The sequence below is a fragment of the Lipotes vexillifer genome, unplaced genomic scaffold (genome assembly GCF_000442215.2).
Source record: "Lipotes vexillifer unplaced genomic scaffold, Lipotes_vexillifer_v1.1 scaffold1316, whole genome shotgun sequence".
NCBI classification, from domain to species: domain Eukaryota; kingdom Metazoa; phylum Chordata; class Mammalia; order Artiodactyla; family Lipotidae; genus Lipotes; species Lipotes vexillifer.
The window spans coordinates 76,051-78,953 of NW_006788285.1; the positions used below are offsets into that span (position 1 = coordinate 76,051).

The 2,903-nt window shown below is 54.2% G+C and overlaps 1 pseudogene; it reads right to left on the reverse strand.

The window, feature by feature from the left end:
- On the reverse strand, positions 1–1,028 carry LOC103085443 (melanoma-associated antigen B4 pseudogene; annotated as a pseudogene).
- Between the last annotated feature and the right edge of the window lie 1,875 nt (positions 1,029–2,903).

Here is a 2,903-nt window from a genome sequence, read left to right on the forward strand (position 1 = left end):
CTAGGGGTGTGAGGAGAGGCTGGATGTGGCCCTGGAACGCACACGGCAGTGGCAGTAGTGCCAGCCCTGGCTGCAGCCCTGGCTCGGGTTCTGTCTCCCTCATCTCTCAAAGCCTCTTCATTGTGGGGTGGGAAGGCAGTGGGGGCCGTATCATGGATCTTGGCCAGAACCTCCAGCACTTTCATCTTGCTGGTTTCAGCGTGGGCTCTCGGGCCCCACAGGAACTCAGAGCATGGCGGATCGCTGTTGGGCACCTGGCAGTACTCCAGGTACCTTTCCTGCACCAGATCTTCTGTGATAAGCTTCCTGGGCTCCCCAAAGATGAAGTGCCACCTTCCACTATAAACACCCAAACCATTCAGGAATTCCCAGACCTCCTCCTCAGAGGCGCGGTCGCCATTCAAGAAGATCACACCGAGGAGAAGCATCAGGAGCCCATTCTTCCGAAACCGCCCGCCACTGCTCCGACGCCCATCATCGGTGAGATCTAGCTTGCTGACAAGGGCATAGGAATGACTGTTGGGCTTGACTTCCTTCCATTCTAGGCCAAAGACCAGCTCCATGCACTCGGAGGCTCTCCTGGGGATCTCAGGGAAGTGCTCCCTATACCTTTTGTTGACAATCTTCAGCTTTTCTCCCTTTTTAGTGGGCTCCTTTATCTTATATTTATACAGCATGAACTGCACCAACATCCCTGCCTTCCTGGCTACAAGATCCTTTCCAGAATCACTGGAGGTTGAGGCCTGGGAGGAATTTTTACTTTCCTCAACTTGGCCCTTGGCACGTACATCATATCCTGGGCATGAAACCCCTGCATCACGAGAGCTAGTGGCTGCGGCTCCCTGAGGCTCCTGGCGAGTGCCAGCAGCAGCGGAGCTCGGGGGAGTACCTTGAGAAACAGAAGCGGGTGAGGAAGTGGTCTCTTCTACCCCTGCTGTGGTGGCCTGAGCGTTAAGACCTTGGGTCTCACCTCTGTTACGGCGGCGTTCCTCACGAGCACGGAGCTAACTCTTCTGACCACGAGGCATGGTGGCTGTGGTCAGGGACAGGAGACAGGAGTGTGGGCCAATGACAGGTGATTTGGACACCTGGAGGCTGGAGAATGAGATGACGTGAGCACCTTAAAGTAGGGAGATTCCACCTTGGCTTTATCAAAGGCTGCCTCTGCAAGTTTCCTTGAGGGCACTGCTCTAGGGACCCACAAGGTTCCTGTTTTCCCGGTCAGCCTGTCCTCCCAGAATCCCATAGAGGAACCACGGAGGCTTTAGAGTTTTACTCTGCATCCTATCAGCCCTGCCTTGGATTTACTCAGGTGACAACAGGTGCTGGCAGTGGGGTCCTCTCGGTTCATCTTCAATATTATCATGTCAGGTCTTGGCAGAACCTGGGCACCCTCCCCTCTGCTACTCTTAAGCTGACACCTCAAACCTCCCTGCGATCCAGGAGAAGGAAGTGAAGGGGTGCCTCAGTCCACCTCCCTGCCAGGGGACACCAGAGCTGCGAGCTCAGTAGGGTCCTTTCTATGCTGAGTTCGTTGCGATCATCATTTGAGGTCCTCACCTTGGCTCCTTAAGAGGCTTGGCACCACTCTCCATTTGCTGACTGGTGGATGCACCGTCAGACTAAGGACCTCACGTCTCTTAGACGTGATCTAAAGAAGTGAAGCAGACGCTCTACCTGACAGTCCTTCCCAGAGATTTCTTGGGCTGAAATCCAAGGGTTGGGCTGGACACTTTGACTCCTCACTCAGGTTCCTCAATTGGGCTCCCGGTAGAGAAGCTCAACTTCTGCCTGAATTGATGCCTATATGATAGTAAGAGCCAACAACCCTGTGTCCCAATAGGAGGAAGTGAAGATGACCGTATCTAACTAAATGTGGTCTCCCAAGAATGAAAGCTGTTGCAGGCAGGTTGAATTCCTTGTGGTCCCACACAAGATCCCAATTCAAGGTCTAAATGTGCCTCCTGATAGGGTCTAAGATTTCTCCCTCTGCTGACATGGGACCACTCTCCTCAGACCAAGACCTTTCTTTCCCTGTTAGCCTGTAGTGGGAACTGATGGGCATTTCTGCCTGACATCTATACTTGAGGTCTCCCAGGGATGATAATAGTGAGGATTCTTTCTGGCCTGAATGCTTTCATGTGGGACATACCCACAGTCCTCAAGGTTCTCACCATGACACGTGGCATAACCTGAACTCCTCCCTTGCCAACCCGAGGCTGCCCCCTTTGACCTGGTCTCTCACCTCCCTGAGATGTCCTGGGAATAAGTGAATGCAACTAATGTCAAAATACCCAATTCTCCCAAGCCTGAAAACAGGGCTGGTGCTTTCTGCTGCCCCGTTTCTTATGGGAGGGGCCCCCATCCTCACTCGGGGTCACAACCATGAATGCTGTTGAGGACTAGGTCCCTTTGCTGAATTGGGCTTATTCCATTAGACCAAGGCTCTCATCTCCCTGAGACCATCTCCAGAGGACATGAGGGGGCACCACAGCCTGCCAGCTCCGCCCGGAGCCTCCTCTCCTGAGTTTGGGAGTCATAAGGTAGCCCTCATTTCCCTTCGTCACTAGAGGGGAATTTAGGTCACTCAACATCTGTCTACCTTGCTAGGGCCTCCTAGAGCTGAGAGCAGGGGCGCTGCTCAGTGTGGCCCGCTGTGGGGGTCGAGGTCTGCTCACTAGCACTCAGGGCCCTCATTTAGGACTTAGATCTTCTGCATTTGTGGAACCAGCGCTACTCTCGCAGGCCAAGGCCTTCTGCCTGAGACACCACAGGCCGAATTCAGCCCGACAGCTCTGCTGGGGCCTCCAAGAATAAGATCGCACGGCTGGGATGCAGGTGGGTCACCTTTGTTATGGGGGGAGGGGGGAGGGAAGGTCCCTTCAGGCTACATTCAGGTCCTC